Source organism: Passer montanus, unplaced genomic scaffold (assembly GCF_014805655.1).
Source record: "Passer montanus isolate IOZ18808 unplaced genomic scaffold, ASM1480565v1 scaffold107, whole genome shotgun sequence".
NCBI classification, from domain to species: domain Eukaryota; kingdom Metazoa; phylum Chordata; class Aves; order Passeriformes; family Passeridae; genus Passer; species Passer montanus.
In genome coordinates, this window is record NW_024357281.1 from 139765 (window position 1) to 163017 (window position 23253).

General features: G+C 37.3%; 1 long non-coding RNA gene across 1 annotated transcript; it reads right to left on the minus strand.

The window, feature by feature from the left end:
- Positions 1–9217: 9217 nt before the first annotated feature.
- Positions 9218–15219, minus strand: LOC120508260. Its single transcript, XR_005628960.1, has 3 exons — positions 15194–15219; positions 13985–14049; positions 9218–9293 (listed from the first exon to the last, which is right to left on the minus strand). It is a non-coding gene; the product is annotated as an uncharacterized LOC120508260 (long non-coding RNA).
- Positions 15220–23253: the final 8034 nt, after the last annotated feature.

A 23253-nucleotide genomic window follows, 5' to 3' on the forward strand; every position in this document is an offset into this window, starting at 1 on the left:
AAGGTATGGATTAATTGCCAGAGAATTGACTAAACATTTCAGAGATGGAGTCCAAGACTTACAGTACATCTTTTTATTTTTCAGGAAGGCCTAAGTAAATTGGCCTAATCAGTCAAATTAAGGAGCTCTTCCCCCTGCACACTGAATCTTCTTTGATGATAGTGAATTTTTCTAAGGAAAATTAATAAAAATGTCTTATCATAGATCAATAGTTGGAAGTGATGGACTTACAGTAGTGAATTTAAATGAGCCTGTGAGTCTAGGATCAAAAATTTCCTTCTAATATGGGGAGACGCTTGATTTTTTTTCTGTTATCTCTAGTGATTATTTAAAAGTATTGTATTTAAGTTCATTAAAATCTAAAATTATCTTTAAAGTGAAGGAGATGTAAATGGCATGAGCTGGGGTCTATCAGAATTTAACAGGCTGCTCTAGTGTTGTGTTTCTGAGATAGTCCTATGTCTTACTTAGGAAAACGAATGGAGGGAAGTGAGAGACAGATTTTGTTGGACAAGAATGGGTTTGGATTTATGTGCTCTCCTGAAGTTACATTCCGTTACTACAGAAAAGGGTTTGAGATGTCCTAAATTTCCACAAAAACAAATATAAGGGGCAATAAAAGCACTTCACAGAAGATTCTTCATTTTGCCTGCTGCAGGCATGTCAATGGAAAGTGGTGTTCTGGCCTCTGTCAGAGATGCTTGTGTGAGACATGACACATCACCAAGGTCTGGCCCTTCCACCAGTCCCATTTGTGAAAGCAGCCACTTAAACAGTTGCTCTGTCTCTTCCTTCTCTTCTAACACACTTTTAAAATGAAAAAATGTTAAGAAATTCTTCAGCACTTAAAATTTTTTGTGGAGACCTCCTTGGCCTCTTTTGTGTGGTCCTACAATCTTTCATTCCACATATCAACCACTGGTGCTTCCTCTGAGAGAAAGTTAATCAATTATGTTCGAATCCTCTAGTGTGAAAAGAGCCATCTTTGTACAGCATGAAAACCTGTAACTACCATAATCTCTGAAAATTATTTGGACCTGTAGCTACAAGAACCTGCAAGTGGCTGATTTCATTTAAATGATTTAGTTAAGTTATATATTCTCCTCTGGCCTGAATCAGTACAGCTTTACTGACTTCATCAGCTCTTCATCACTTTGCATCCAGCTGAGCTCATAGGTCTTCATTTCTTGCCATGGGGAGCAACCTTTTATTCCCCAGGATTAACATTAAGAAATAAAGGGAAAGGTACCAAATATCTACTTTAGACATGAGAAAGGCTATGTTCAAGTTGATTTGTGCTAATTACTCCTGGAAACAATCTTTTCACTGTCACTCAGTCTGTTTCTAAGGTTTCCATCTGCATAATTTTTCCAGAGTTACTGGCTGAAGTGAGTACTTTTTCGTCAAGACACAAATTAAAGTGGCTAAAAGTTCCCTGCAGAAATATATTTACAATATTTCTAACAATACTTACATTATTAATATTTATTTACTGTAATCTGGTAGACATCCAGATGTAGGTCTTGTCTTTCAGGACCATTTGAAATATTAACACATTTAGTGCAGCTGCATTGAAATGCAAAATGATAGGTTACCTTATGCAAACCCTTGCCCACTAGTTCTGCACTAGACAAAGTATTTCCTAATGTTCTAAAATTCTGAGCAGCTCTGAATAACCATCACTCTCTGTACAGCTTTTCAAAGAAATATGTACTCTGTCTCAAACATACAATTGCTAGTAAATTAGCAGAGGGTTCAGGAAAGAAAACAAATCAGGTTTCACAGGCTGGCTTCCCATTTTGTAGCAAGAAAAAAAGGAGTTTTATAACATTAGGAAAGGGAGACTGAAATTTCTCCAAGGAATTGCATTATTTCCTTCAAAATATGACAATTTCAGAGTCATACACTGCAGGATGGTAGTTTATGAAAAAGGAAAAGATCACTCCCTTGAAGAGAAAAATAATCTATTGCTAATCCTGTACCAGGGAAGGGGCGGCGGGGAGGAGGCAGGTGGAAGACAAGAAAATAAAGGAAAAAAAAAGTAAGAAAATAAGCAAAATAAGAAAAGGATTGGTAAAAAGGCTTGCAAATATGAAAGAAGGAAAGGAAACTATACTGCTGCAGTTTTAATAGATACATCAGTGCAATGCTACCACTTCTGAATACATATCACAGAGGGTTAAATGACAACAATTCCATTTAGAAATAAAATAAAATTGATTGCACTCTGTGGCACTTCAATTAATTTATACCTTTATACATAGACTGTGTTTTCTGCTTCCAAGATAACAATGGAATGTAATAATCTGCACAGCAGTAACCCTTCTCCTCTGGATAAAACTCCTACAAAAAGTATTGAGTTTGACTGAAAAAAATTAAACACATTCCCTGACTTATATTTTCACCACTACTCCCTTTTGATTCAAGAGCAAATATGGGCAGAGCAGAAACCATTTAAAACATTTTACCAATAGCAATGGGAAAAAAGCAACCATGAGAAGTAGAAGAAAGAAATGAATACTCAGGTATACTATCAATGATTAAAACCCTACACAAACACTGGCACAGCACAACCAGACATCAGGAACACTGTTTGCAATGACAAAAGTTGTCCTTAAAGGGCACATGTCTAATGTATTCAGGAGCTGTGGGAATGAAAAGTAGCATGGGCATCAGATTTTTTGAACCAGGCATTTGAAGTGTCAGCATTTCTGTCCCCCTCTTGGATTTTTCAGATGAGTTTTATTATGTCCTGACTGGAATAAAAAGGAGATTCTAACTAAAGAAATATGCTGAAACAGTTTCATTGTAAGTGTCCCAATGCCTTGCTGATGCAGACAGCAGAAAAATGGCGAAATGACGTCTCAGCATCAGTATTCCTGAGCAATACCTAAATAGCATTTTTAAAAAAAACCTCATGAGACTAATGGTTAGTTCTCCTCTTTATCCATGTTTATATTATTTGCCTCCTACAAGGCATTTCCCAACACTTTCAGTCACATCACATGTTTTTTTAAAATGCTACTAATTTCAAATTTTCTATCAGCCTCAGCCTGTTCCAGGTTTGTGTACCCAAAGTCAGAACAGTTCAAACTAGCAAAGAATTTACAGTTCTCAAGTTCCTATCTCCCAGGCTTCCTTATGGATATTCTTATCATGTACTGAAAAGGGATTTTTGCAAGCCAGCCCACTCAAAGCTGTGTGATTGCATTTTATTTCAGTCTTTCATTGGCGTGTGAGCATTATACGCAAGGGCTCACATGCTGCCAATATTTTCAGAAATTCACTTAAAACAGAATTAACCACAAAGACACTACTAATAAGTTCTACGTATTGCACACAAGGAAATAGGGTGGACTTTTTGTGATATATCCTGTATACTGGACCATGTTTTCTACACTAACATGTTGCATTCACCTTTCATTCGTGTCTATTCAGGAATGAGAGCATGTGAAACTTTTTGACAGACTTGAAGAGAACAGAGCTAACAGACTCCCCAAAGAGAAAAGAAAAAGACAGGGATCTCCTTTGGCACTATAACCCTGCAAGAATTAAACCTATTTGTTTTGTTTTTTTTTCATAAAGCTAATACTACAGAAAAGAATGTTTTCATACCAGAGCCCTTATTTACAGATGAAAGTCCTAAAAGTGCCTCTAACTATAGCATTGGTAGGAAAGTATTTAGATTATATTGATAAATGAGCAATAGCAAATTACAAGGACAGATTTTCACCCAGGATTTCTAAAGAACACAGTTCAGATCTGAAAATGATGAACTACTAAGAGTAGTGTGGGATCAGCTGTGGTATCACAGGAATGAAATATGCCAAACATAGCACCATCTGGTTGTGTAAGCTCAGAGGATCCAGTTTGCCTTTTCATTCAGGACAAACTGATAGAGGCGGTAAAAAAAAAAATCCAAACAAAAAACAACCAAACAACAAATAACTGTATTAATAAACTGAGGAAAAAGATACATCTTGGAGAACTATAAAATAAGAAAATATATCTAGAAGATGAGTCGAAAATAAGCCTCTGCTTCTCTTAATATCAAAATGGCTTCAATTGGAAGGGACATTAAGATCATCTAGTTCCAACACCTTGCCATGGGCAGGCACCTTCCACTAGACGTGATTGCTCAAAGCCCCATCCAGCCTGGCCTGGGACATCTTCAGGGATGGGATATCCACAACTTCCCTAGGAAATCTGTTCTACCACCCCCACGGCAAAAAAATTTCTTCCTAATATCCAGTCTGAACATACCCTCTTTCAGTTTAAAGTCATTTCTCCTTTTCCATTACTACACGTCCTTGTAAAAAGCCTTCTTCAACTTTCTAATAGGCTCCCCTTAGGTACTAAAAGGTAGTAATAAAGTCACCCCAGATCCTGCTCTTCACCAGGCTGAACAATACCAATTCTATCAGCCTTTCATCATAAAAAAGCTGCTCCAGCCTTCCAATACTATATAATATCTGTTAGCAAGTTAGTTCTTATTATTAAAAAAGTATTTACAAATATATTGTCTAAAAGTTTATCTTTGAAATTTTATGATTCTTTTCCACAGCTTTAGTAAACTATGGAGGCAAAAAAAAACCCCAACAAAACTGAATCAACCAATGAGGGAGAAAAAAAGAAAAAAGGAAAAAAAAAAAGAGGCAAGTCCTACTTCTAACTAAAAGGGGGAAAAAATTGTTTTCTCCTGCCACTGTCCCCATCTCCCACTTCCTTCCATGACCACAGTATCTCTCACAGCTCTGTGCCTACCAAATACTGATGTCTGCCTTCTCCACAAAAGCAAAGCTTTACAAATCTGCAAGGCAGTCAAGGCATGAGGTGCAGCATGCCTGACTGCTGTGTATTGATGCAGGAGGAGAGAACTGATTTAAGCCACACCTCACTCGTATCGCTGCAGTGATTGGCCATTGAGCTGAACAGAGAACTAAATCCACTGGCTTATGCCCTTCTTGGCATTCACCAGACTTCAGATTTCCTCTGGGAAATCCTGCTTATTACAGAGAGTGGCTTGTATCGTGGGTATTGTCAGCCCTGTCAGTCTGATTTACTTGTGAAACCGGACAAGAATAACTAAACCACTTGTGAAAATGTTGAATGCCATATCATTTGCAATGGTTTCCAGTCCATTTCCTGGAAGCCACACTACTGAAGGATTTGTGTTTGAGAGCTGCTTGATGTTAACCCTAAAATATTATATAGGAAAAAAAACAAAACAGAGCAAGGTCATTGTAAACGCACCATCTATCCCAATTTAGGTTCTTATTCCTAGAACTACCAATAGTATATCATTATTTGCCCCACAATTATAGGGTCTTTTTTGCTCCAGAGTCATTACCTTTTCTTTGCCTAAATCAGTTCAGAATTAGCTCCTCACCCATTCTAGCTCATTCCTTCAGTCAGGTCAGTAGTGTCATGAGACAGAGCTTCTCCATCTCTGCTCTAACCACAGCATTACCTGCTCTCCCAAAAGGGCACATCCTTATGGAGTTCTTTTCCTTAGGTTATGGGTTTGGGAATATTTTCTGGAACTTCATGTGAAAGAGATGCTTCAGTTCAAATGGAGGTTACAAAGCTCTACTACAGAATTCTCTAAGAAAATTGCATTAATTATGCTGCCATGTGGCTGTCAAGACTGTCCCGTGTAGAATTACTGTATGTTCAAACACCAATTTGCATGCTGTATATATTATATAAAATAAATTAAATGGGTAACATGCATGATTTGATAATTAATACATTTAGAGGTACTCACATGTACTTAGATGGCCATGTTTCCCAGACTCAAAAGTACATAGATATTAATAATATCAGAGTGACAGAATCACCTTTTTTCAGAAAAGTAAGGATTTTAAAGCACTAGATCTCATAAACTTTTGCTAATACTTGCAAGAAATTACAGAGATTACTAAAAAAATTGCCAGGGTTAGTTGGAGAATCATTTGTCCTTAGCATCATCAAAATAAGGTCTTTACCTTCTTGCTTCCTGCTAGTCATTTCCTTTTTTGGCTACAAAAGCTAGCATTTGCCTGAATCAGTATGAAAAAGAAGTTGTTAGAAGTTCCTTATGCAGAAAATAACAAGTTCCCAATGGGAGGAAGCATATTTAATACTATTATAAAATAGTTATATTTTGAGCACAGCCTTACTGCCTAATTCAGAAGCACACTGATATAGGCATCTGGTGGCTTCTTGTTTGGAATAGCAGTGCTGGTCCCAAATATTTTAAGATCATGAGTTTTCTTATTCCTGAAGCCTCAAGAGAGCACAGTTTCAGCTTATCTCTGCAGCTTTTAGGACTAAGAGCTCACTTTTTTCCTTAGTTAAAACTGAAGGTCAAAATAAATCTATGGCTTTAGGGCCAAAAGATGAAGAGATGAGCAGGAAGACTGAACAAGACAGAAATGCCAGGAGATTACAACAGTAGTCTAACAGAATAGGCTGCAAATGAACCCCATAACTCTCATTTTTCTTTTGTACAAGTCACTTGATGTTCTCCTAATTATAGGTTTACCACACTTCATTTTGAGCAGAGATCAGCACAAAAATGATGCATTTCAAAGGAAGAGAGAGAGGTGCCAATTTTCTACCAATGTAAAATGACACTGCTTCATTGGACTAAACTGTTCCTCTGCAATTCTCCAGCTTCTGCAGAGGAAACATGCTGACTCCTATACTCTCCAAGAGCACACACCTACTCTGCACACAGCCACAGTTCACGGCCCTCCAGAGCAGAGACAGCCCTTCAGGTGCAAGGAGGACTCAAACTTCATTGGCCACTCTTTCCTTTGCCAAAAGAGAGGTTTTTCAAGGTATCCTCAGCCCATGTACACAAACTGCACAAGGCAACACGCTGCAGCTGGGACAGCTCATGATCTCGGTCCCCTGCCACAGGGATGGGCAGCTCGAGATTCCCACACAGCCTGCTGGCTAAAGACTTAAGTAAATAACATTGTGTATGTGTGTCTCTGTGTCCGTGTTTGTCATGGCCACTTAGTTTGTCCACTGTACTGTTTTAAGTCAATGGGGTTTTCCCTGTTGCTGTGAGAGTTGAGCGATATATGTGAGGGAGGAAGGGGAAAAAATGCCCCAAACACTTTTCTTCTTAACTGACAAATTTGGATGTTTCTATATACATCACAACCTTTTGGGAATATAAGTTTCTGCCTGAGGAAGCCTAAGTATTTAAATTATTTTTAGGTCTGCAGTGTGGTTTGGCCAATTTTAATCTAATATATTTCCTGTTTCCAGCACGAATTTCACAAAGTACCAAGCAGGACAAGATATGGTCCAACAATCTGAATCCATTTTTTATTGTGGTAATTACCAAAATTACTTAATGTGCTAAGTGAATTCAGTGATTTCACAAAGATACCAAATTCACATCACACAACTTTGGCAATATTTGATTCTTTTACATGATATTTTTTAGCCATTGAATAAGTTTCGAGACTTTTCTATTTAATATAAATTACAATTCTTCCAGCAATCTCCAATTAAACTCCCTGAATTATGTAGTGGTAAGAATCGCCTTTATGAACCTTACTATTGTCCATCAAATGAGACATACTAAATAGTTCAACATACAATAATAACTCAGAAGAAGTTCTTCTTTTACAAATGACAGCAGCCTCCTAACCCTTTTATTTTACTGGTTAGAACTGAAGTTAACCTTTCCCTTCCCTGGAGTGGCCTCTTTGCAGTCATGATTCCCAATCTACTTCTTAGCTGTTTCCCTAAAGAAAACAAAATCCCCTCCTGAATTTTGAAAGTGGTGAAAAAATGAGTGTCAATAATGTTTAATAAATAACCTTTGTTAAAACAGTCTAAATCTATGTAAAGTAAGCCCCAACAGCCCTCTCACATCCCACAGCTGATTTGCATATTGGGTCATGGAATGTGTTGTTGGATATTTGACTGTAGACCTCGCTGAAATATTCATCAGACTGTGTTCCAAGTAACATTCAGTATAAATTGTCATTAGACAATGATGGCTTATTGTGAAAACACCACGGAATTTGTACTTTTTAAAAGTGCAATCTGAAATATATTTGCTGCTTGAGATCAGCTTTTAGTAGCCCTAATTATATTAAACACAAATTTCCCATAAGAGTTGCGCAGCCCTGAACACATCCACGCACATGCTGCTTAATGGAGAGAGGCCATCAGACACTGACCTGGAACAGCAAACTCTGCAGTCTGCAGGGGAAAAGAGAACTAGAAAGCAGGAAGCGTATCTTCTGGCATGGAATGAAAAGGGTATGTGTTACAAAAAAGATGGTTTGCAAATGTCTGGACTGCTGACAAATCCTATTCTATGTGTGTGTTATGGAGAGGATCTTAACCAAACCAATAACACTTTCAGAAATTATCAATGCAATGAAATGCATTTATAATCCAGTTCTATAATGTGATAATTCACTTATGACACCTGAATTTTATCTGTTGTCTGTGTTGTTTCCAAGATGTCAATCTCTCATCCTTCTGTCTTTAAAGATGAGGCTTCACACAAATATTTTCAAATTTTTTGCCATAGGAAAATTTTAAACACCACATTTTACAAGAGTCTTAAGTGCTATAATATATTATTTTACAGAAGATGGTGAAATTCAATGGACTGTGAGCTCAGAAAACCTTTTTTCTTTTTTTTTTTCTGGTTTCTAAAAAGTATTCTTTCTTATAATGTGGTGAAATTTAATGGACTGTGACCTCAGAAAACCATATTTCTTTTTTTTTTCTGGTTTCTAAAAAGTATTCTTTCTTATAATCTGTGGTCTCAACATAATGGGACTAACAGAAAGTACAGAAAGTTTCTACTTGTGAAAAAAGCATCTCCAACATCAATGTTTTCACAGATTACTGGACATTACATCTGGTTCAGTGCTAGACAGTAGACTAACACACAATTTTGTGAGGGAGCATTCCACTTAAAAAATAAATGCAAAATATTTGCAGATGATCATTCATTTTTATTAAAGGCATTCTGCTATCAATGCTGAAGGGTTGACAATGTCAGAAGCAGACCTGATAGAAATGCAGAAGTCACAAAGAAAGGAGATAAATATTTCCATCCCCATAACACTTTCTTCAAAGTTGTTTTGGTTTTCACTGTTGGGAAAGTTTGTTTCCCAGGTCCATTGTATTCAATAAGGATCGCACAGAAAGCTTCTCCATGAGAAATCTCCACTGAAAATGGCTGAGTCAGGAAGAATCTCTGCAGAGGTTCCTGCTGTTCAGCTTCCCTGCTTCAGAGATGGAGAATGAGTAATTCCTTCACAAACCTGAGTTTAATATAGCTTTGTTACCCATGAGTAGAAAAACCACAATCGCGTTAGGCAAATTATTTCATGCAGTTTAGGTAAAAGCTTCATGTCTTGCCAGAGCCCATTTCTGTGCAATGAAAGACTACACATGTCACAGGCACATTCTTGTAGCGAGAAATTGTGAAAGCTGAGAAATGTTACTGATGTTGCATGTCACACACTGCTCACAAAGAAACAGGTTTCCCTTAATACTCTAAGTCCCATTTTAAAAATCTTAGAAGGAGAGATAAAAGCTTGTGCATTTTGGAAAGGTCTGCAGACTATCTACTAAAGAAATAACTTTTTCATATTGAATAATACCCCAGGATTAACACTTAATGTCATAGGACCTATCATGCCTAGAAACAGAAGCCTCTTGCTATGGGCAATGGAAAAAGTAGTCTTTGCAGCTTTCTAACAGTATGAAGCACCTGCCTCTAATACTGATGAGCATACTGAGACCTTAATCCTTTTACTGATCCGGAAAAATTGCCAGAACACCATCACTTTCAACACAAAACCAACTGAAACTTGGCAACTTCAATGAACATTACTTTGGAGACTAAATAAACTGAAGTCCAGAATGCAAAACAAAACTCAACAAATGTGAAGCCATGCAAATCAAACCACTCAACCAAAACCCTTCCCATGAGTCACTAGGAAAGAAAGTTCTGTTAATGCAGGGACCTTGCTCAACATCAGCAGCTAGATGCCTGTCTGGAAAATCCCATGTGGCATTGAGAGAAACCACAGTTTGCATTTTGTGCATCAGGTCCATTTTATCTTTCCTTTACGCTCTAAGTATAATGCTAAAAGCCCTCCAGGGGTCTGAACTTGCTGGAAAGACAACATATATTGCATCTTTACACAGTACACTCAATAACAGGGTGAGAAAAATCTCTTACCATTAATTGATTTGGGCTCCTTTGTCCAGGTCAGCCCCAGACAGAGTTTAGCTGTTCAGTGGATTAAGTACAAGTACCAACAACTCCAAGGTCCGCACCCTTGCTGAGAGCTGACATAACGTTACTATCATATGAAATATGTGAGCTCAGCCACAGCAATGCCAGAGTCAGAAAGAGGCAAAGCACTGAATAATCCCTTGAAATGGTATCTAAAGCTTCATAAACTTATTTAGCTCCTGAAAATCAAAACATGCATCTTCTGTTCACCATATCCACATAGTGTCTAGTAGGATCCACAAGGCAAGCTACTGTTTCTTTTACACAAATTTTAAAATAAGCATTGTATTTAAAACAAATTGGTGCATAAGAAAATGTATTTTCATATTTTGAAGGATGAATTTTTAATAACTTAATTAAAATGTCACAGAAGAAAGAATCATTACTTGTTACACACTCCAAAACCATCTATATCAAACAAGTGTCTCCAAAACTGCCCTCTATATGTATATTAATGATGCCTTTAAATGCTTAAGATATGTCCTGAATAATACATACAATTTTAATTAACTCCTATTCTTAATGTTCTCAAAGAAAACTGAAATCACTCAAATGCTAAGTTCACTCTCAATTACTATAATTTCGGTATTATTATTTATTATTAATACAGAACTCAGTGATCAGTATGTGTTTACAAGCAATCTCAGTGAATCTACTTTAGAACCCAGAAACTGCAAGTCACATCAACACTGTAGAACAATTCAAGGCTCAATGAGCAGAAAGAAATCTCTGGCGGCTCGACAAGAAACTGGCTTAGACAACTTACAAAACCAATGACCTCTCATGGTTTAGAAACTTATCATTCTCTCTTGCTGATGGTAAAATTATCTTTCCAAAAGAAAGAAGTTTTTCACATCCTTCGGGACAGAAAGGCCAGGGAATAGATCAGGCCATCGTGGTCCTGCTACTTGTAGAAACAGTGTAGAAATTGATCAGTGGGTACTGGGACCTCACATACTTGAAACATTCCTCTTTGGTGCCACACAGACCTGGTCATTTTCAGATGTAACAAAACTTCAGTGATGATTGAGATAAAATGTGTTGAGTGGGAGCAGCAAGTCTGCTATCTAAAGAATTGCCCATAGCTAGTTAACTGAAGATGCAGACAAAGGTAGTTGCTTTTATATTAAAGTGTGTAAGTAGTTAAGTGTGGTAGACAGAGAAGGGACAGGAGGAAAATTGCAGAAGCGACACAAAAATAGATACAATCAAAACAGAGAATTCCTTTAGGGAACAGGATGCAAGGAACTAACAGAATTCAGGGGCAGAAGATTTTGTAGCAAATCCAAAGAAAATTATTATCACTTTCTTCTTCTCACCCACACAGTCCAAATCTGCAAATTTTTTTCAGGGGAAGATCACATGATTTGATGAGGGAAGTAGATGTTCCAACTATTAACACAATTCATCTGGAGGCATGAGGCTTTTCTTCTGACTTATGGAAACAGTGCCTGGGAGAAATACCATAATAAGTGGAAGACTGGGTTTGTTGAGTTACCCAAGGTGGCTGAAAGCCTGGTTTTATTTGGCAAAGAGAGGATTTACTGTATCTTCAGGGATGTCTCTCTTACACTTAATGTGAGGGCAGAAGTGACCCTTGTAGGAGCAAGGGATTGGAAAAAACTCTTCAGGTAGTGAACTCAACTCCTTGCTCTCATAGACAAAAAGATTGGGTGAAACACTGCAAAAAGAGCCCCTCCCAAAAGTTCTCCAGCTCACTGCAGGAGATAAAGCTGGGAAGAGTTTCAAGGTTTCCCTTGTGAGTGGTAAATGACAATTATCAACCCCATGAAGTCACTAATGATAGTATTTTCTATGGGGAGCTTATTACTCTGCCAGGAAAGAGCAGTGTGAAAAGTAATAACTACAAATATTAAATAGTCATGATAGTACCTGGTACAAAAGTTGGCAATAAACTCCCTGACATTCCACCAGATTCATTTCAGTTTCATATGTACCATGTATAGCGTCATTTCCATATGTTTGGGAGAATCGTTTTTAAACTTCAAGCTCAGTCCTGTCCAACTCATGGCCATGCAAGCTTCACAATTGAATTCAGTGAAAGAAAGACTGAGTACCCAATCATCAACATACTGAAACTGATTTCTATTAAACCTGACTTCTGCTAAATTTCCAGTATGAGAGTCACTTTGGAGACACATTGGCAATTTTGGTAGTCTTTTGCATAATACTTCACATAAAATTTTTACAAAGTGCTTACAATACAAATACAGTTCAGATTTCTATCAAACCCTCCTCCTCACCCATAATCTCAGCTTTATCTGTGGCCATTATAATTTTTTTTTCTCTTTATTCACTTTAACAGTGAACTGGAGGTGGTGACTCAGGACACAAGGGTTAAACAGACATCCAGCCAGACTTTTCACACCATTTAAAACACAAGAACATTTATTCACATAGTTCACTTCTGGCAAGAAAGCACATCTAGAACAGGGGCCAAATAATAGCTTTTTCTGTAGTATTAAAGTACGTAGAAAAGACAGGGGGTAACATTTAAACCCTGGCCTCAGCCAAAAGCCTACCACATATTTCCCACTTCAGGAGCAGTAGGCAGAGGCATTTTGCCTGACATCGTGCTCAGGAAAATCACCAAGATTCTCATTTCTATTTGAAGCATGCATTCCTGCTCCTCTCTAACAAGAACCATCCTCAGTGATGGCTGTTTCCATCAGAGCCCTTGGAGGAAAACACTGCAGTAGCTGCTGGCTGCAAACTTCTGGCTCTGCAGCAGTGAACAATCAGGAGAAGAAGATGGAGTGATCTGCACACTGCACAGAATTTACAGTCCGAAAGGAGAGCATATTGCAAGTGTGAAATTGTCCTGGCTTTTCAAACCAAGACAGAAATGAATTTCAATAAAAAAACCTCTTGGAATCCAAACTAAAAAAAGAAACGTTAATGGCATTTACTGCCTAAAAAGGCCAGCATGCATACTCTGCAGGGGATGTCTGGAAGGAATGACTGATGGGCAACTACTTTCTGTATTGTTTCTCCTGAATCACCAGCTTGATAATGCAGAGACCCACATTGTAAATGACTCCACAGAGGAGCAAATACAACCTGGAAATCTCACCTTTCTAGAGAAATAACCAACCAAGCATCCATCTCATAGTTTTTGACAGGTCTAACCCTAACCATACAAGTTAAATCTCAAAGATATGAGACTTTAATGTCTTGAGAGTACTGTTTCCCTTGGTACTGGCTCTGTTCAGTACTGATTATTTTTAGGACACAGAGGTTGCCAGCTCCAAAGGATATCCCTATAGGACTGCCCTAACAAGCACAGTCAGCCAAATAAATTACGACAGCAGCTAGCATTGCCGTTTACCTGGCTGTATAACTTAACCATCCTGACTATCTATAGCTTGGCAAAAACAGCTTCTTGGTCTTCCAGGAGTGCTGTAAGGTCAGTCTATTTTCACAGCCTCCCCAGTGAAGATCATGACAACTGCAAATAGGGGCACTAATCCAAAGGGAGAGCACCTATCATTTGGCAATGTATTCAGCTGAGTACTTTTCACTCTGTATTTTTCAAGTGTCTGAAAAATATAGGCATTAAAAACCTGCAACAGTAAACATCATACATTAAATTAGTATCCCAGAGCTTCACTAAGCAAAAGAACAGCTTGCCCAGGCTGGCAGCTATAAATTGGCAGCTCTCAAGTAAGGTGGGGAGATCATTTTTACCTAGGGCATAGAGCTCCTTTCACCAAACTGAAGATTTCATCTTTGAAGTTCCTCATCAGCAGACACTACAAAAACAGGGTAGGGTATGTCTTACTTTGCAATGTCCCTCCTTCGAGAGCCAAAAGTCTGCTTGCAGCTTTTTGGATAAATTCAGGAGAGTATTACACTGGAATTAAGCAACAGCACAATGGTAGAGACATCAGGCTTAGCTGTCAAAATAATTACACATAGCTAACAAAGACTGAAGTAAAATTTTTTGGTTTATGACTGTATGTCCCTGCTGAAATTTATGTTAGCCTCTTAAAATCTGGCTCAGGTACACCTACCTGTGCTGCAGATACAGCTGCACTGCAGTACAGACAGCTCAGCTACTGGCCAAATTACCACTGGGAATAGTCAATAATTAGACTATGCATGAGATTAAACAAAGGTAACATGAAGGAGGATACTCTGAAAGCTAATGCCATGCTATCATATGAAGGACAAAAGAAAAAAAAATAAAAATAAAAAAAGGCAGCAATCTTCCTGCTTATACCTCTGGGAATGTAATTTCTTCCTTCCAGCACAGCAAAGCTCAAAAATATAGGACACTGTGTGTCACAGAGGGTCAGTGGGTTACACTTATTTATACACTATGTATTTGGTTCAAGGACTCTCAGAGAGAAAATAGAAAGTAAAAAGCCTTTTCCTGATGGAGCTTTCAGCCAGTAGAAACTGAAGATAATATTGTACTTTTACAGCATGCAGTAGATCACCAAATTCATTTTTACTGGGGTCATAAGAAAAGATTTTAGCTCTAGACTTCAGAGTTAAAGAGCTGGTGCACTAACCATAAGGAATTGTCATATGAGATGTCTGATTGCTATTGTGGTTGGGGGTTGGCAAGGGGAGCAGGGTATTTTTTGTTTCTTATACTGAGCTGGTATTGATCTTGAGTTCAAGACTAATTATATTATTGTTGTGTCTGAAAATTATACATATCAAAGGAAAATTAACTTTCACATAAACCAAAGGAAGGCAGTTTGAAAAGTTAAATAAAGCAAGTCTATTCCACTCTATAGTCCTTATTTTACTATCACAGTTAGTGCTTTCTAATCACTTTTTTTTTTTCCGTTTAAATATTTCTATATTTCTGCTCTCTCCTCATATGTATGAATGGTTTCAAGACATAAGTTACAGAAAAGCTGTTAGAGATCTACCACATCTTACTGTTTCCAGGTCAGCTTTCAGCTCGAGGGTGCTGCCAAGGGTCTGTGTGTGTTCGCTCTGAACTTCAGGGCTCATCCCTCCCTTCTACCAGGATCGATTACAAGGTTTGCTGTTACAAGACTGGGTCCAGTGACATGGACACTTTGCTGCATCCCCAGTAACTTACAGAAATTTTAAAAAAAAAACAAAATCACTAATGATGAGTAATAATAATAACAACCCATCACCTGAAAAAAAGCTTGACTTTTATCCAGTTTAGGAGAAGGAATTAAGCCACATGCACAGAAAACAACAACATATCTTACCACAATCAAGAGTGCTGGAATAAGTATAGTTTGCATACGGACAAAAATCAAGAGAAATCTTGTATCCCCTCCTTAAAATCCTCCTCTATTCAAAAGTCTTTCAATGCACCTTGCTAAAGGTTACAGCATTGTCACATACTCTGCAGTTATATGAATATGGGTTTCTTCCTCCTTTTCCCAGAACATTAAAGGACAGCACCCTAGCATTCTCTTTTCATTTTTCCTTTTTTTATCTCTCATCACCCTTTGCCTGTTCCTGGCAGAATTCAAGTCATATATGTACAATAACTGGTGGAAAAAGAGATAAACAAATCTAAGAAAATGTACATTCCATACAAAATAAACCTCATAGTGGTCTACACTTAAACTTTATAATAATGTGTCACATAAGCAAGTAGCATTGCCTCTGTTTATTAAAAGAATAGAAAGAACTAGAACAAATTATGCAGTATATTTGACCTATACTTTTACATTTTATTGGCTTATGCTCAGTGAAAAAGAGGGTTAGAATTATGTACCTGATCTCTCAGGACTTTTACAAATGTAGAATTTCTTTTGCACAAACACAAGACACTTCCCCTCAATTTTCCTATTCTTGCACAAAAGCAAACATTGGACTTTAAACTATGTAATCCATGTAACAGATTTTTCACACTGGGAGAGCAGCTCCCTGGAGGCAGCTCTGTAAAAGGACAGAGGTCAGTCAGTGAGTTTAGGAGCTGAATGCTCAGTGTGTGTCTCACTGGTAAATCAAGCCTTCGAATTATTTACAGTCTGGGGCAGAATTTCATGGATACACGTATTTTTACAGTGTTCGCTCCTGAGCTTATGCTCCTCTTCTTAAAGGGATGGGAATCCAGACTCTGAATAGCAAATCTTTGGACTTAATCAAGCAGCTTTTAAAATTTCATATCACTAGACTAAGACGAAATTTTGTCTTCTTAACTATACACTAGAATGTGACAGCCTCTACTCTGCTAGCTATCTTTCACATCTCTTATTCACTGCCAGGAACTTGACAAGTGCCTTCAATCAAACCATGATGTAAATTTTCATCATTTCACTATTTTACTTTAAAAAGAAGTATCAGTAAATATCTGTAAAAGTATCCCAATATTTTATTTCATAGATATCTTAAAAATGCTTCTAAAGCATAGCACTGGCTCATACATAAGTATTTCTTTTAGGTCTTTTACAAGCCTATGCTCTTTCATTCTTTCCTTGTTTTCCATCTCTGTCAGCCACCTCCTGTCTTAGATGCTTCAAGGTAGAGACCACCTTTCTATTAAATATTTGAAAAAAATTTTTGAAAGTCTATTTGGCCATGATTAGAGCTCTTAAAAATGCAGCAATTTCTGCTCTGTCAGCAATAAATAAATGCAGCATTGATTCCTTTCACCAAACTGCACAATGTGTTCTTAAAAATCACTGGTCATCTAATTTTGATGATTCACTATAGGTAATCCAGCCAGCAAAATTCCAATGAACATTTTCTGACTCTTGCACTGCTGTTCCAAACTTCACCTTCAGTATCCTTCCATATACAAGCTCTTTAGTTGAGATAGGTTTAATTTAGCTCTTATGCATATTTATAACGATCCTCTAATCATCATTGTAAACAATATACAAAGCTGACAAACTCTGTTACAAGAGCAATTCCAATAAAATCAGTGGGATGTGCACCTGATTTAGGATTTTTTCAAACGTTGAGTACTTGCTGACTTCATTCATGCCATACATTGTAAATGTTTATTGCCTCATTACTAACAGCTGTAATAAAAAACTGTTACACCATACCCAAAAAGTAAAATAAAATAAACTGTATCTTCAAAACCCATGAGATTAGCTTTAAATCATATACTATCTTTAACATAAAAGAAAAAGTTTACAGGGTTTTAATTTCCTTACTTTATGCAATCTTTGTATTTATTATACGATTTTATGGCTAGAAACTCACTAATTACTTTTCCTTCAAAGGCAAGGGTCTTGTGTAAATACAGGAGCTGGGGTTTTAAGAAAAACCTGAATGTCACAGGACTGAATAATGTTATTTTTCTATGTTTTACAAAGAAGTAAAAACAAATTCTGTTTTTTTCCCATAAAATACATACTACCATTTTCTGAACTAGAATATTTGATATGATTTTTGTTTTAATTTAATTTGAAGAAGAAAGACATTCCAGAAGAAGAAAAGCTTCACTCATACACAGAAAATTGACAGATGCTTTTTCTAGGGGTTGATGGCATTTCAGTGTTTTTCAAGTGATGACTCAGGTTTTCTTTTTGTTTATCCAGCCACAATTCCCTTCTAGCTAGCTTATTTTGCTTTTTTAAATGAATATGTTAATTAAGTAGTATATTTTGCTAGACAAATCTCAATTTCTTCCCTCTCTCTTTCACAGTTAAAAAGCAAGCACTTCCCCAGAACACCACTGTTTATTGAAATTGAAAGTCTTTAGGGCGTTTTGGATGCAGGAGACTTCGAAGTTTGAATGAGGAACTCCACTGGCAAGCTTTCAAACTTATTTGCAGATCAGGACCTCTTTTGTAGAAGTCTCCCCAGGAGGAAGGCAGTTAGACACCTGCCAGTAGCTTGCAGTGGCACCATCCCACTGTGATGTTAATGAGATGAATGAGAGCACCACGGAGAGCTGCAATAATTACAGGGTGAAGAGCTTGTCTTTTCCTGACCCTCCTCTCTGGGCTGCCTGTTCTAGAAAGCAGGGTCTTTTGTAATACTAATTACAAATGTTAATTAAACATTTCTTTGGAATTTTGCCCTCCATTAATAGGTCAGATAAACAGGGAATAGCAATGAAAGGCACAAGTCATTATCAGCCACATGAGAAAAATGCCATTTATTTGTTCCCTTCCTTTAGTCCCTCCAAAGACATAACTTCTGGTTTTGTTTTATTAAAGAGACACTAAAACCACTGAAGTATCATTTTTCTACACAGAAATAAAATAAAAATAATTCTTACTTTAATGGAGTTAAACCTAGTTCTAAGGCCATTTCCACTACAACTCACTCTAGTCTGTGTTGACTTAACAAATTTTAACTATAATCATGACTCTGAGGCTACATAAACGACCTTCCAAACACAGACTTAAGGAATCAGTCATGACAGCTGTTGATGACAGCACAAAATCTAGTTTGATGGCTTCCTCTGGCATGAGTAGCACATGGTCTTTCAAATCATTGCACTAATCCCATTTCTAACCTAGTCCCTAGAATTACAGGAGTGACCCCTGCCCAGATCAGAACTGAGCACAAGAACTTGGCAGATATTGCCAGAAAAATAAAAGCTCTACCCCTTGCCTGACAGTCTGCCACAGCCAGATGCTCCCATCCAGGCTCACATGGAGCAGTAATTTAATACATGGCAATACTAGCTATTTCAGTGAAACAACTTCTGCTGGGCCAGCTCATCTTACCTTTCCTTATAGCACACATTGCTAGGGCACAGGAGGGAAGCAGACTAATTCCAAATTTAATCCTCTAATATTTCTCTCAAATATGTACGTGTGGTTTTAAAAAGCATTTGATGTCACCAAATGGAAACAATTCCTTTCGGAAGAAATTAAGTCAGAAGATGCACTTCAAAAACACAACCAATGCATTCCAACAAAAATACAAAGGAACCTCACTGCAAACATGAGAATGATAAGAGGAGTTTCACTCAAAAATTAATTTCCACCAGGCCATGTCAGTTGCGAAGGCAGGCATAGCCTTTCTCTAATGTAACCCTATTTTATTAACCTAAAATAAGAATTTTCCATTTTGTCATTTTGTTAGATAACCTGAAATCAGGTTCTTCTGATTTGATAAGAAATGGGAACCGATGCACAGCTGAAGAATCCACTGCTTTCCCATACACTCTCATTGCTTTGACAGCAGCCCACCATATGGGAAATATCAGCAAGACAAAGTCAATTTAGGAAACTTCTGAAGGATTATGACTTTGAAGGTATCTTTATGTTTACTACTTGTAACCATGGCATCATTGGCTGTGGCCATCAGACTGTGTTCTTACTCACACACTCCTTCATGCAGTGAACTTTGAAAAAATCTGGTCTATGAATCACCTGAACATGTCAAGGCTTGCACCATTACAGTGCAGGATGGGCATATACACAAAAACTGACCCAGAGTCATTTACAGGTTCATGGAATTTACCAGAGTTTTGATTCTTTCATCATAGCTGTTTCAGCGAGTTGTTGCCACCACTACTCAGGTGGTTTTTATTTCACAAAATGTGACTGTGTGGAGCCCTGAGTACTCCCACCATTTCCAAAGTGCTCCAAGACACACCATGAGCCTCTCTCTGCAGCAGCCTTCTATTGCCCACTTCCAAAGCACAAAAGGCAGAGCTAAGAGAGCCCACATCTTCCCAGGTCCGTACCACGCCAAACAGCTCCTTTGCACTGTCACAGCCTATGTGACAATGCAGTCTCACGGGCTTGGCTGAGTCAAACAACTGCTTTCTCCTCCAGCTGCTAATCCAGGTGTGGATTGCCAGCTCCAGTGATAGAACTGCAAGGAAACTACAAGGTCTAACTCTGCAAGCTTTGGGACAGTTTGTGATCATTGAGACAGCTCAGAGCTCTTCTACTCTGCTGAATTTCACAATAATTAGCAAAGTATGTTTTATATCTCAAGTGATCCATCTATCCTTGCTTATCTTACTCACAATTTCAGCTGTGTTTGCAACTGTTCTATAATGATTGTCAGGTTCCTAAAACCAGCTTGATGTTGAGGGACAATATGGAATTGAAACATATAGTGTTCAAACACTAATAAGGTTATACACAATGTTGATGCATGTAAGAAATGCTTCTGATTATCCACACTGATTTCTTAGCATAGATCACTGATTTTTAGTGCAGAAATCTGTACATCAGTCCATAACTTCTGAATTGGAGTAAATAGTTTTCAAAAGACAACTATTTTTATTTAAATACTTAATTTCATATATTTTTCAAAGTATCCTTCAATAAGTTGCTATAATGATTAAATATAAAAATTATGACCATTTCCATTTTTAAAATCTGAATTTATCTGATTTCAGCTTCTGGACAGACACTTGATCTTGTTACATATTTTTCTGCCAAAAATAAAGAACCATGTTTTTCTCTATGTAGATATTTTGAGATCATGACACAGTCACCTGCTAAAGTAAGCAGATAAGGTAAGCAGATTGATTTTCTTAAAATCCAGCACTGGAAATGCATTGTTTTCTCAAGAAGACAGAAGATATTACTTCACAGAAATTCTCTGAAACACTGTGATGAAGCTAGGTAGTTTTGACGAAAAAGTATCACACTTCCATCTTTGTTTTTAAAAAATACTGTAAAATTACTACTAATATAATAAGAGGCTGGACAGCCAGAGCGCCCTCTCAATCTAAATTATCCCAATCTGAATTATCCTCTAATTCTTCAATTATTCAAGAGAAAAAGCAAAGCAAAAAGTGAGTTTAAAAGCAAGATAATTAGTGTGTTTTGGCAGAAGGTATTTCAATAAGTTGTCCTCATGTTACACAGCTGAGGCTCTAGTTCCAAGAGCAATAGAAAAAATATAAATCATCATGGTCTAAGTGTAAGTATGTCTTAATAGAAAGGTAAAACATCTAAAAAAAGAGGAAAATAAAATACATTTTATTATTATAGTAGCTATTCTTCTGAAGTACATGTTAAAAACACTACAGCAGATATACAAATTGCCCTACACAATATGGAAGTTCCCATCATTCTGCACAAAACATTTCAGTCTCTGTAAAAAGCTGTATGTTTCAGAAGTATTTTTATAGACCAGTTATATAAGTTCATTTCTATTTCTTTTTTCAAGACACCATAATAACACTGTGCTAAATGTATGGCAATTTCCTGGGAAATCACTTTTCAGTGGACAAGACCCTAACCACGCCAAGGAACATACCAGCACATTACAGCAAAGCCATGTCAAATATTTACCAGACACAAATCACATCAGCTGCTTTAACCTAAATCATCTGTCTTAAAAGTCCATTCCAGAAGGCCAAGTCATGTTCATGTCAACATTGACTTTTGTCAACATCATTCTAAGGAGTCCTAATTTTTAAAATAAAACACTGGATTACTGTTTTGAATGCTGGTCTTTGGATCTTTTCAATCCAAAAACCTGCAGTCTGGGTAAGTCTGCACCACTGACTGTCCAAGGTGTACTTTTGAAGCCAAACTCTCAGTTCTTCTCTGTTTGCCTCACTTTAGATGACAGTCTCAGAGCTGATGATCTGTATCCCTTTCAGGATGAAATGAAGCCAGAAGACATATTTCAGAGATGGTATGAAGGAACTTCCCCACTTTCCCCACAAACACAGGGTGGTGAAAGTGTTTTGCTCTGCAGATTCACTTGCTTATATAGATGTAGCCTTTCTCTAATTCAATCCTATTTTGATCACTCTCATCTGTCAAAGTAAGCTGAGAGAGAAACACATTGGAACCAGTTGTTGGTAACTGCTTTATATGGCCCTGTCTTTCCAGCATGGTTTTGAGGTAGTTTAAATGTATTCAGCCTAGTGTGTATAAGTGTCTTTGGGTATAGAAGGCTGAGGAAGCAGGAATTGTTGTTTAAAGAAAGAAGCACTTCATGCATATGCTCAATTTTTCATAGAATTTTTAGTGTGATTCTTACTGTGAATGCATGGTTTATTCTGTCAGTGGTCTGTGGTTAACACTCCCTATATACCTATTGGCATGATAAACTATAATGACTTCATAATAAAGTTAAAAGCCCAGCATAAATGCAGAAAAATGAGGAATTCCAGAGGTAAGATTGGATTTCATCCCTTACCCGTCCTTGTATTTGAATATTTTGAAACAGCTATATACTTTCTTTAGCCACAGATATAAAAAATGCCATAACAGGAATATAAACAGCAAAAAACTGTGTATGTTCTGACGGGTTCCCCTACTATCTCAGAATTTACATATTTTCTATCATTTTACAATTTCCCAAATACTTTTTGTTAAAGTTTGTTTGCACTTTATGAAAACTGCATCATTTCATACTGAGCCAATGCAGAAATGATTTAAAATACTTTAAAAAAAATTTTCAATGTAGTGGATGGTTTACAATATTGAAGAAGATGTTAATAAAAGAAGGATATCAGACATCATAGCACCATTTAATACTGAGTTGTCATGCCTTTGACATAAATGCCATGAAAGAGCTCTGCAGTTTTAGTTGGGTTATTTATTTACCCTATTTGGGGGAGGGGGGTGGGTAGGTTTGGTTGGTTGGTTTTAGTTTGGTATGGGCTTGTTTTAGATGGAGAAACAGTGGCATACCCTAAGGAAAGTCTCACTTAGGATTTTTCAATTTTGCATTCCTATTTCATCTATAGAGCTAATGCTCCGGGATTGCGTTAACGTTATGCAAAACACAAGCTTATTTACTGATTATTGACATAAAAAGAGGACCTGGATACCTACATTTACCAGTGAGTACTCCTGAAACCATGACCTTACAAACTGATCTTACCTACCTTGCTTTCTATTTGCATGACCTAGCAGGCATTCTGCAGTTTTCAAAAGCAAGGAGCTAAATGCCAACTGAAATTCAACAGCTTTGCAGATGCTCAGCATTTTACAAAATCAACCCCAAATCACATTACTTATATTGAGTTAGGATCTTGGTGCGTGATCTTTTACGTAACTTTCCAGCTCACCTCTGCAGTCTGATTCCTCTTTATGTAACTTTCTTGCTGAGAGCAA